General features: G+C 44.9%; 1 protein-coding gene and 2 pseudogenes across 1 annotated transcript in view; all 3 read left to right on the top strand.

The window, feature by feature from the left end:
• LOC120713067 (disease resistance protein RPV1-like) overlaps nucleotides 1-2109 on the top strand; it is a 47482-nt gene extending 45373 nt beyond the window's left edge. Inside the window, exon 3 of the mRNA XM_039999046.1 lies at nucleotides 1679-2109. The gene's annotated coding sequence lies outside the window, so the exon portion shown is untranslated. The remainder of the gene's footprint in view (nucleotides 1-1678) is intronic.
• A 608-nt stretch (nucleotides 2110-2717) lies between these two features.
• LOC120713580 lies at nucleotides 2718-4185 on the top strand (annotated as a pseudogene).
• A 1862-nt stretch (nucleotides 4186-6047) lies between these two features.
• Nucleotides 6048-7246, top strand: LOC120713579 (annotated as a pseudogene).
• Nucleotides 7247-12162: the final 4916 nt, after the last annotated feature.

Genomic DNA, 12162 nt, shown 5'->3' with positions numbered 1-12162 from the left:
TGTGCTTGAAGTTTTGGCGGTTTTCTCAAAACCGGCCACCTACCCGGGTTTCGCGGACCTTCCAAAACCGCGAACCGGATCTTCATCGACATGGCGGCATCGCGGAGAAGACTTCAATTCGAAGAAAGAACATCGGCCGTCGGATGAGTCCATATATCTTTTCCGGTTTTGCCCCTATGGACCTTTTAGTTTATTTTCAGCTCTTGGGGTAGTTTAGTCTTTTGGGATGAGAGTTGTTGGGGTTAAATACACCCTCACCCCTTCTCTCTCACTCTCTCTCCTTTTTCCCCCTGGACAGCACGCAAGTCGCCCCTGTCCCTGGCGCCCTCCTCTTCTCCTCTCTAGGATTAGGACTTTAGGGATGTATTGTTGAGATTTTTGTATTGAGATTGATCGGGAAAGGAGGCCCAATCCTCCTTGTGCCCTCCGGGGTTTTGAATTCAATTCAATCTCGTACGTGTTGTACTTTGTTTTGGATGAATTCGATTTTCCTTCGACGAATCTTGAGCATGAGATGACGAATGGTTTTCTGATGATCGAGTGACTCTTTGTAGTGATTCTAATACATCTAACCTAGTGCTAATCCCCCTAGAATCATGAGTTCACTCGAATCGAAGTTCTTGGCGTTCTAAAGAAAACCCCCGTTTTTGCTCGGAATTCTTTGATTCCTCCCAAACCATGGAGTGATTCGTCGATTCCTTCCGTGGACATGTTCACAAGTCCTTTGTGATCATGCCTGCAAAATTTTAGCTCCTTTCGACTTGATTTGACCCTCCAATCATCAAAGATTCCAAAGGTCGCGGGCTGAAAAGCGTTTCTGGACACTGTTCTTCCTAGCACCGGATGAACCGACGCTTTGAAGTTGTACGCGTCGGTTCAACCGGTGAGTAGGCTGTTCAGTGTTAGGGTTTTGGCGTTTGACTCGTTACACCGACGTATAGAAATTTCTGAGCATCGGTTCAACCGATGTTCAGTGTGATTCGTTTTGCAGTGTCTCTGGACAACTGCATCGGTGTTCGGGTTTTCGTTACATCGGTTTAACCGGTGCGTGGAAACTCAGGTTTGTGGTCCATCTGGACAACTGCACCGGCGTTGGTGTTTGATTTTGCCGGATCATCCGGTGTGTGACACCGGTTGAACCGACGTTGTTCAAACTCATCCGTCGGATCAACCGGTGCTCACTTTTTGACTGCTGCCGGCTCTGCTCGTCGGTTGAACCGACGCCTTTCAAACTCAAGCGTCGGATCAACCGTGAGTTATACCGTGCTGTTTTTGTGCTGATCTTCGTGGTTGCTTCCGCAGTTGATCTTGCTTGTTCCTAGGGCTGCTTTGTGTTAGTGTAGCTCCTCTATAGCTACTCTACACTACACCTAGGACTCGAGGGTTGGGTGTAAACTTGGGATCACAGGCCGAGCTTTCAGTTTGCGATAAATTTTGATCGGCTCCCATTCACCCCCCTCTGGTCGCCTTTTCGGTCCCTCGTGGAGCCAACTCCTCTGAGGACGTGGTTTTCCAAAATGAGCTTGAGCTGCGATTCCTCGACCAGTCATACGAACGCCTTCAGCGTCAAGGCATAGTAAGTATACTGAGTGCTCGTGTAACTGCATCCCACGGTTGTTTTCACTTTTCAGTAGTCAAGTGGCATTCATATTTATACCGATCTCTTTATCCACGACAGTTTTCACCTACGGCTACACTACAACTGAACCTTCATTAAAAAGAAGAGAAGAGAATACTTCATCGGAGGTCCTTCAGCCATCTCCAAAGAGAAGGGTCAGAACTACACGGTAGTTAAAAGAGATGAAGCAACGCAGTTGGCAGTCCAATGATTAGGCGGCTACAGCAGGCAGCCGTGCAACGCTGAGAGAGGTGCTATGCAAACCAAGTGCTGAGGGCTGCCAACACCCTGACCAGTCCTCCCTGAGTGCCCTTTTCAAGTGCAGATCAGCAGGGCAGATAGGATCGGAGGTAGACTGAATACGGTAGCATCTGGTTTATGTGGCTTGCGAATGCAATCTCCACAGGAACCTCTGCATGTGTAATGTGTTGCTTTGCCAATTGCCATCGCACGTGGCATGCTTGGGTCCGATTCACGGTCAGATTTCTTTCTTTCTTTTTTTTGAGTCTCTTGAGTCTTTTTGTATTCTCTTCATTTTTCCTTTTCCCTGCCCCTGCTCCAGGTTAGGGCCAAGAACTCCAACGCAAAAGAGGGTTAGGTTTAGCTAATCTCTCAAATTAGTGGGTAGGATGATGGGCGGATGGCTCTAGCTTTGTATAGGTGAATTCCTCTGAAATTTATGAATGAAATCTTGTTGAGATCATCTATGTCCGCTGAGTATTTGTCCTCCCCTTCCTCTCTTGCGTTTTGGGTTTGATTTCTCCTCTTTTGGGATGCTTCATGTTTAGAGGAATCAAGCCCGTGGATTCGTGTTTTGCCGAACTCTTTGAGACGATTCCTATGCATCTAGCCTAGTGCCAAACCCCCTGGAATCGCGAGTTCTCACGAATTGGAATTTTTGTGTTCTTGAGAAAACCCCAATCCACTTTGATCTTTCCGCGAATTCTCACAATTCTTTAATCTTTTGGGAGAGATCTCTTGGGGATATGTTCACGGGACATATGTGAAGGTATCCTCCAAATTTCGTTGGACTTAGACTTCGTTTGCTCGAGATTTGCCATTTGGAGCTTTGGTTGCGGGCTGTCTGGGAGCGACCGGTATGACCGTTCTGTGTAACCGGTCTGACCGGTCTGTGCTAGCGGTCAGACCGGTCTGACTCAGCAGAGCTGCTGTTTGGGGAGTTTTTCCGCATTGCTTCCGTTTCTCTTCCTAGTGGTTTTTGCTTAGAGATAGCTAGTCCATAGCTACTCTCTCACCCTAAGTTCGAGGGCTTGTGGTGATTTTCGGGATATAGGCCGATGGATCGATTTCGAGAGATATTTTGATCGGCTCCCTCTGGTCGTCAGTTTCAGTCCCTCAAGAAGGCATTTAGTAAAGGAGTCCAAGAGCGAGCAGAGTTTGTCAGAGTTGTCAACAAGTGCAAGGGACTACCGCTTGCTCTAAAAACAATGGGTGGCCTGATGAGTTCAAAGCAACAAGTCCTGGAGTGGGAGGCCATTGCAGAAAGCAGTTTGGGTGATACTGTTAGGGGCAAAGATGAAATATTATCCATACTTAAATTGAGCTACCAACACTTGTCACCTGAAATGAAGCAGTGTTTTGCCTTCTGTGCAGTTTTCCCCAAGGACTATGAGATGGAGAAGGACATGTTGATCCAACTATGGATAGCGAACAATTTTATTGGTGAAGACGGAACCATGGATTTGGAACAGAAAGCAGAATTCATTTTCAATGATTTGGTTTGGAGATCTTTTCTTCAAGATATTAAATTAGTGAAGCAAGCCCTTTATGGCTCGAAAATAGAGTCAAATGGATGTAAGATGCATGACCTAGCAAAGACTGTAGCAAACGAATGTGCAACTGCAGAAGAGTTACTTCAGCAGAAAATATCTATAAAGGATGTCCGTCACTTGCAGATGTCTAACACTGATGAATTGAAACGGATCAATCGATTGTTCAAAGGTACGATATCTCTCGGCACCTTGTTGACACTATCAACATCAGATAAGGATCTTACAGACTTAAAACCAATGACATTAAGAGCACTGCGTTGTCACTCTGATCATCCTTCTATTGTCCATAGCCGGTTTGTAAATACAGCACACATAAGATATCTTGACCTTTCTGGGTCACACTCCATTGTTAAATTGCCAAATTCAGTCTGTATGATGTACAACTTACAGTCGCTCAGGCTTAATAACTGCTATGGGCTACGGTATTTACCATAACGTATGGCAACTATGAGGAAGCTCACCCATATTTATCTTTTAGGATGTCATAATTTGGAACGGATGCCTCCAAATCTTAGCCAGCTACACAACCTACGGACACTGACAACATTTGTCGTGGACACGGAAGATGGCTTTGGAATTGAGGAGCTCAAAGAACTAAGACATCTTGGTAAAAGGTTGGAACTGTACAATTTGGAAAAAGTAAAGACTGGGTCAAAGGCCAATATCCATGGAAAACAGAACCTAAGTGAACTCTTGTTATATTGGAACCACAAAGAAAGTATCATCTATACTATAAAAATTGAAACAATTAAAAAATTTTCTCACCAAAATTAAGCCCACCATACCCCTCACGAAGGTCCCACTTGTCAGGTCCAGAGATTTGACAAAAGGGGGTGGAGTCCCATTTTTTGATAGAAGAAAAATGTTTTCACCCAAAAAATTTATTTTTTCTCACCAAAAGTTTTAGCGTACCCGCAGTTTACTTTCCTTTATTTGATACGACACGCCCGGAGCATGCATGGCAAAAATTTTGGCGGAACCACCCTACATGGAAGGCCAATCAATTCCCACATTCACATAAATGTGAGGAAGGAAAAATACATTTGGAAGGAAAATATCTTTTGTTTCTTTCCTTTGCTTATCTCCTTATGCACAGGCACACAGTTTATTTTTTCCTTACTTATGTACACGCACAAGGTTTGTGTTTGAAAGGAAAAAATATTTTTTTCCTTTCTTTTCTTACGCACACGCACACGATATATTCTTTTCTTTCCTTATTATGCACACACACAGGATTTCTTTGGAGCGTAGCTTTTTTGAAACGACTCGTGCCTCGTCCATTGTCCCAGCCACCAGTGTTCACGCCTCTCCACCAGCACCTCAGGAAACTGGCACCCCTGTTCACCGCCGGCGCACACGTCTCCTTATCTTCGTTTGTCCCTGCCACCGGCGTCCAGTCCTCTCCATCGGCGCCCATTTTTGTTTTCGACACCGACGCCCCTATCCATCGGCGCTCATCGATCTACTGACCACCGGCGTCCATATTGTTTGTCGCTAATAAAGGTAACGTTCTTCATTCCATTTGAATGTTGTGTTTCCCTGGTCCTGGTCACCGGTATCCCCACATTCTTTCAGTTTGTTCTAACATCGCACATTACATGGTCATCATGATCAGGGCCTTTTATTTCTGTCCATGGAGGTCACCCTGTGCGCCCCTGATGCGCTTCTCGCTACCGTATAGATGAAAGGCGATCGAGCTCTTTGTTGAGACTGCTAGAGGTAAGATATTGTTCTCATTCAACTTTTAATACATTTTTTTGTTTTAATATGATGATTATAGTGAACCATGTATTTTTAGATGTATGTGATAATAAAGATCCGTGATACATGATCAGTTGAATATTTTTCTTAGCAATGGATGGCCGTCGATCATCTAGAAATATTGATCGAGAAGATTAGTTTGACTCAGATTTATGGGAACTAGATGATCCGATGCATGGAGTCGAAGGTATATTTTTTCAAACTGGCTTATGAAAATGTATTCTTACATGATATACATGATAACTAATTAATAATGATTTGATTTATTATTTGATAGAGAATGATTTAGATCAAATGAACCCAGAGGATCCTAGAACAGAGAATATGGAAGACGATGAAGCACATGTATTTCATGTTAGAGGTTTGCTTCTTATTCAAGAAATTACTCGACTACTACTATTATTTAATATACAAAGAATATTGTATATAGCGATGTCTGGGAATCATGAGATATGTTTGTGCTACAGTTTTCTGTAAAGGTGAGGTGTAACAACATGCATTTATATCGAAATATTTTCAAATGTTAGAATTCATAATGATTGAATATATGTATAGTGTATACGTTTAAACATACTTGGCGCACTGGAATCTGCAGTTTCATATGAGTCTTTGGATTAGTTTATATTAGAATATTAGATGAGATTGGATTGCTATGATATATTAGTAAATAAATTTAAATTTTAATAGTTGTTTGATGCAATTCAATTATTTTTAAATACCATTCTTTAAATACGTGCCTGTGGCACGTACAACTCCACTAGTTCCTAGAAACGGCCAGGTTGGTAATGAGGAAGAAGTGCTGGAATCTCTTGTACCTCACAGTGGATTCAATATTTTGGAGGTACATGGGTATGTTGGTCTTGGAATTTCACGATGGATGCGAGACCCTCATATGTTCCAATGCCTAAGAGAGCTCCGGATTTCCAACTGCCCAAGGTGTACGGATCTACCAGTAGTATGGTTGTCATCCTCTCTTGAGCATTTGTCTTTATCCTGTATGGTCAGCCTGACCACATTATGTAAGAACATAGATGATGAAGCTGCAGGAAACAGTAGCAGTCAATTTTTCCCAAGGTTAAAGAAGATGACCTTGGATAATTTGCCAAACTTCGAGAAATGGACTGAAGATAGTGCAGGAGAGAATAATAGCTTCTTGATGTTTCCCCAGCTCGAAGAGCTTAGAATCTATGATTGCTTTAAACTTGCAAGTCTTCCGCAGAGCCCAGTTCTTACAAATCTAACGTGTATCAGTTACTCTTTAAAAGCTTTTGTTTCCATGAGCATGCCTTTAGGCTCGTGGCCATCTTTAGCCAGCTTAAATGTTGGGTTGCTGGCAAACATAGTGATACCCTTAGATGACCAGCAGAGTCAAGGCCAAAGATCTTTGGACACCCTGCGAAGCTTGGAGATAAAAGGTGACAATGGCTTTGTATCAATATTCAGTTTATCCAAATTGCGTCTTGCACCATGTGACTGCTTTGCCTTTGTGGAAGAATTGGCCATTTCATCATGCTATAATATTGTCCACTGGCCTGTGGAGGAATTACGATGCATGCCTCGCATTCGATCTCTGCGTATTTGGCATTGTACTAACCTGGAGGGGAAGGGCTCATCGTCTGAGGAAATCCTTCCACTGCCCCAGCTGGAAAGGTTATGGATAGCATCTTGCGGCAGGTTTCTGGAGATTCCAAAGTTGCCTGCATCACTTGAGGAAATGAATATTTCCTATGCAATAAGTTTGGTGGCGCTTCCTTCGAACCTAGGCAACCTGCCCAAGCTGAGGAAGCTTGGGATGTGGGGCTGTAATGGGCTGAGAGAGCTACCTGACGGGATGGTCTCACTTCTCTTGAGCGATTATCGATTAGTGAGTGTCCAGGCATAGACAAATTTCCAAAGGGCCTACTTCAACATCTCTCAGCCCTCAAATACCTGTACATAGATGGCTGCCCTGACCTTCAAAGATGCTGTCGAAACGGGGGGGGGGGAGTATTTTCATTTGGTGTCCTCTGTTCCAGATAATTTCATTCCAGCAACAGAGCCCTCAAAAAGAAAGTTTTTAATCCCCTTCTGCTGAGGCTCAACTGAGGTGTGTATACTCCTGCATTTCCTCTCTCCCACTATATTGTTCTATTGCCAATCTAGCAGAGTTCAGTGTTGATTTATTTATTTGTTTTTACATTTCAAGTATACACGGTAGAACTCAATGTGCGCCAATCTGAATGAATATTGATTCCCTTCTTTTTTAATTGGGCAGTATGTCAGACTCTGAGATATAACTTGGATTTTATTGGAAGTAGTGCTCCACACATGCGCCACTCCATTACTCCTTGTTGGTCATGCTGCATAAATTCTGCTCTGTTTTTGGATGGCAAATCTGTACCTTTTAGCAGCATGATGGTAAGAGCAAACCTTCCCGAAGGGATAACAAGAAATTGTTCTTAGATGCACACTTCATTCCAGGCCGAAGACACCTCCAGCTACATGTGCCTCTGAGGGACCGAAAAGGCGACCAGAGGGGGTGAATGGAAGCCGATAAAAATTTATCGCAATCTGAAGCTCGGCTTAAGATACCAAGTACACACCCAACCCTAGAGTCCTAGGTGAAGTGTAGAGTAGCTATATAGGAGCTACACTAACACAAAACAACCATAGGACAAACGAGAAGTAGCGCGGAAGTAAACAGCGAGAAGAAGCAGCTGAAACAACGCACGTTATACACACTGGTTGAACCGACGTGCACAAGGGGCACCTCGTCGGTTTAATCGATGCGCAGAGCCTGCAGCAGTAAAAAGGTAGCACCGGTTGAACCGATGCAGAGGCTTAAGAAGCGTCGGTTCAACCGACGTTGCAACACCGGATGATCCGATAAATTCAAATCCAATCGCCGGTGCAGTTGTCCAGAAGGACTGCAAAACGACTTAGTGGTCACCGGTTAAACCGACGCGCATAGGGAGCACATCATCGGTTTAACCGACGCGCAGAGCAGCACAAAACACAGAACCACTCACCGGTTAAACCGATGAGGGACAAAAAGAACTCGTCGGTGCAACGGCTCAACAACAAAACCCTAACACATGAGAATCCTACTCACCGGTTGATCCGACGTGGGTACTTTCAAAACGTCGGTTCATCCGGTGATAGGAAAAACTCTGCCCGTGCCCAGAAACGATTTTTCCAGCCCGCGTTCTTTTGAAAACTCGATGATCGAGTGGCCAAATCAAGTCCAAATCTCACCAAATTTTGTAGGCATGATCACAAAGGACTTGTGAACACGTCCACGGAAGGAATCGACGAATTACTCCATGGTTTGGGAGCAATCGAAGAAATACCGAGCAAGAACGGGGTTTTCTAAAAACTCAGTTCTTGAGAGCTCACGATCTACAGGAGCTTTAGCTCATGGATATGACGATTCAAGCCGCACAAAAGTGCCTCAAGGACCACAGCAACAAGTGGATAAAACCCCAAAACGAAGAACTCAAGAAATTGGAAGATTCAAACACCGAGAGTTCCAAAAGACAAGAGATTGAATTCAATTCGAAAGCCAGAGGGCACAAGGAGGAAAGGGCCTCCTTTCCCAATCAATCTCCGTACAAGAGTCTCAAAAATCCATCAACAAAGTCCTAGTCCTAGAGAAGAAGGAGAAGAACAGGAGGAAGGGAGGAAGAGGGCGCCCAGGAGAAGAAAGTGGCGGCGTCCGGTTGCTTGGCTCCAGGGGCAGGTGAGTTGGCTGCTCTCCTCTCTCTTTTAACCCACTAACTCTCTAGACTAAAGACTAAAATACCCCTAGACTCAACTAGACACTAGAAGGCCCGTAGGGGCAAAACCGGAAAAGATACATTGGACTCATCCGACGGCCGAGGTTCTTTCTTCGACTCGAAGCCTTCTCTGCGATGCCGTCATATCGATGAAGATCCAGTTCGCGGTTTTGGAGGGTCCGTGAAACCCGAGTATGTGGCTGGTTTTGAGAAAACCGCCAAAACTCCATGCGCGGGAAGATTCCCGCCTCCACGCCGTGGCCCTAGATGCCGTTCCCGCCTCGGTCTTCTGACGGCCCTAGACGCCGCCCGTCACCTCCTCGCCCGCAGCGAGGCTCTAGACGCCGTCGACGCCCGTTCCTCCGCCAGTCCCGAGATCGATGCCCATGCCTCCACGACTTGGCGTCTTCAACCGTCGTCCGCCTGCTTGGTTTTGTGGCGCAAACCAAGAAACCCGTCTTCCGTCGTCGCTTGCGCCCTTGATCCAGGAGTGGATGCCACAGTTGCCGCCCGGCCCGAGCTCCGGTCTCGGCTGTCCTTCACCGCCGTCCACCGCACGGTCCATCGGCCACAGCACCTCCACGGCAGCTCTCCGTCGACACTCGACGCCCGTGTACTTGCAACCAAAGACCAAGCGCACGATCCCACCGCACGGTTGACAATTCACTCATCACAGCTAGGAGAAGGTACTCAACATTCCTCAGCCTCTGCTTCCTTCCATTGAGAATGCACCAAGCCACCAACCCCTCCTCGACAAGCAAAACATTCATCTTGGAGCACTTGTTCCTTTTGTATTGCTGTTGTGATAAAACAAGGTTGCTTTTGCTTCTTCACTCCCTGGTTTCCAAGGTTGTTGGCACTATATTTTCTTGTGGTGGGCTTAGGGCCCTTGTCTTATTGTCTAGCCTTGCAATCTGTGGTCTTCCACGCTGCTCTGCTGTTACTGCGTGATTGTTCTAATTGTCGAATTTGTTCCTGTGCAGCGGTGTAGGATGACTGAACATTTGATGATCGCCAGAAGCAGCAACAAGAATGAATGGTGTTAGCTCAGAGAACTAGATGATTGATCCAGAACCGCAGAAAATTGTGATGGCTCTATGTTCCAAAATTAGGAAGTAGGAAATGCACTTGTGAATGGTGATGATGGCATGCCCGTGGATATCTTGAAGGGCGACGGATGTCATGTTTTGATTATTTTTTAATTACATAGTACAATTTAGACACTCATAGCACAGCACACTGACCTCTATGAACGCACGTATGCAAATCCTACCCTATGAGCAGGGTGGACCCAGCAATGGATAAAGACTAGGGCCAAAACTATGGATTGGGCTGTGTGATTGTGGGCCAAAACTAACTGTGGTAGTGGTTTGTGGGCCCGAGTGGCCCGTGGTAGGCCCGCCACTGCCTATGAGTATTTTAGCCGGCAAATCTTTAATATTGACGAAGTCACGACATGTGTCTCGCTATCGACGGTAACGTCGCCTATCACTAAAAGCACAACACCGTTAAATACTAAAATATTCACTCCATTAGAGGGGTCAAATTTAGGACCTAAAATGTTACAGAGGATCTTGTAATCATTGGTCTACAACCCTTTCACCATATTTTGGTAATCTAGTCTTGCTGTGAATGTTTTGTGATGACTACTGTGTACTGCTCTTCATACGAGTGATTGCACGTGGTTATATTATATTTATGCTTCTGCAAGCCTAATTAAAAAAAGGTAATGTGATAACGTCCTTTTAGTCTGAAACTGCAGGCTAGCCAGAGGAGTTATTTATGTTGTGGTAGGGCAAGGTATTGGTAGTGGTATCCTGTCCGGCAGGGTGTGGATCCCAATAGGTGGTGGATAGGTGTGCTCTGCTCCGTATGCCATCATTTTTCTGAAATAGTTTCAGTTTCATTTCAGTTGATTTTAAAGCTTTTCAAGATGTGCGATAAAGCATCTATCATGGATTCTAATAAATTTTGGACTGTGAAAGTAAAAAAAGTAAAAAAAATTGGACTGTGAAAGGATCTATCATGAATTAGTTTTAAATTTTTTATATTTAATTTGATTTTTTTAGAAAAAATAATGCAAACCACATTCAAAACTGCCCCAAGGACCAAATTTGTTCTGTTTCGATAGTTGGATGGTCCGCACATTTGATTATGTCCAGTACTAGCTAGATGCAAAGTCTGTCAGATGTTGAGTCTTAAGGAAATGTATATGCATGTGGCGTCCTTCAGTTATAGAGTTCCACTATTCTAATTGGATTGCCAGCTATGAGATGCTGGCCTTAGGTGGAATCATGCATGAGCGTGTACATATATTTAGGACTTGCAATGGAATAGTAGTTAAGGAAATGAACTATGAGACGTACGCTGGTGTCAGTGTCACATTGCATGTCCCTCGGAGGCCTGGATATGCATGAGTTGGTGGCACTCGCTTCGTTGTGTGTATATAAGGCAGGGCAGTTCGCCCTCAGTTTCTGCATCCATCCATCCATCATCGATCAATTTGTTTGTTTTTCTTTCTTTCTTACTTTCCAAAATCTACATCATCGTTAATTCGGAAGAGACAAATATAAGTGGGTGGGTCGATCGGATCAGTTCATGGAGCTCCCACGCAAGAATAATATCTCAGCTGTTATTGCCCTGATCTTCCTGCTTGCGGCCAGTGGTACGCATACATGCATGCATTTACTATACAGATCGACCATTTGAACTATCTTTTACATGAGCATCATTATATGTATTGTACCAGCAAATATAATTAGATTGGTCGTCCATCCTTTTAAATATATTTAATTTGCATGACGTGGTGTTTTCTGCATGCATGTGATGGGCGCGCCTAGAGGTTGGGCCGGTGGCAATGGCACTGCAGGCGACGGTGCCGTGCCTGTATCCTAATCTGAAATACCAGGGCGGTTGTGGCATATACGATGAGAATGCCTGCTCCAGCTCCTGCGTCAACGACATCCACTGCCGGCGGGGCGGCTATTGCTCGATTCTCGGCTGCACCTGCGACTGTGATTGCCGGTCGCCGTCTAGTTTAACTTTCTAGTGTAGTAATCCAGGCCTGGACGTACGGCCGGGCTGCCTGAATTCCTCCTGCCTATGCGTGTGCGTATGCTTGAATTGTGTGCTAGTGTTTCCTCGCTCCTTCCTTCGCAATAATAAGCGGACGAGGTCATCACTCGTTCCCCTATGCTTCGGCTACTACTCCCTCCTTTCTAAAATATATAGGTCA

Source organism: Panicum virgatum, chromosome 6K (assembly GCF_016808335.1).
Source record: "Panicum virgatum strain AP13 chromosome 6K, P.virgatum_v5, whole genome shotgun sequence".
In the NCBI taxonomy this organism is placed as follows: domain Eukaryota; kingdom Viridiplantae; phylum Streptophyta; class Magnoliopsida; order Poales; family Poaceae; genus Panicum; species Panicum virgatum.
The sequence above is the reverse complement of the archived record's forward strand: the minus strand, read 5'-3'. Positions and strand labels throughout refer to the sequence as shown.